The sequence below is a fragment of the Mytilus galloprovincialis genome, chromosome 5, assembly GCF_965363235.1.
Source record: "Mytilus galloprovincialis chromosome 5, xbMytGall1.hap1.1, whole genome shotgun sequence".
NCBI lineage: Eukaryota > Metazoa > Mollusca > Bivalvia > Mytilida > Mytilidae > Mytilus > Mytilus galloprovincialis.
In genome coordinates, this window is record NC_134842.1 from 24398321 (window position 1) to 24398709 (window position 389).

Consider the following 389-nt stretch of genomic DNA (forward strand, 5'->3'; position numbering starts at 1 on the left):
GAGATTATTCAAACATTATTTATTTACTTATATGTGTATATTTTTTTTTACTTCTTCAAGTAAATAAAATACACTTGTACAAATAGTACCCCTGACTGCCAGTATTTCTATGCCTGTTCATACTACAGTTTGTTTCAAAGATTCTTACTTTAAACTCAAGTCACACAGGATGTCGGTAGAAATTTTATGACTGAAACCTGACAATAATATACGTCTTATAAAAAGATATGTGCATGAAAACGTTGCACCCCCGACCAGAGTTAGGCCGGCGACCTCCATCTTTAAACACTTAGAAATCTGACCAATCAGCAACCTCCTTTCAATTATTGACGGAAGTAATAAAAAACGAACCAATAAATAATCATGTAACTTGGTCTGATAAACGTAAA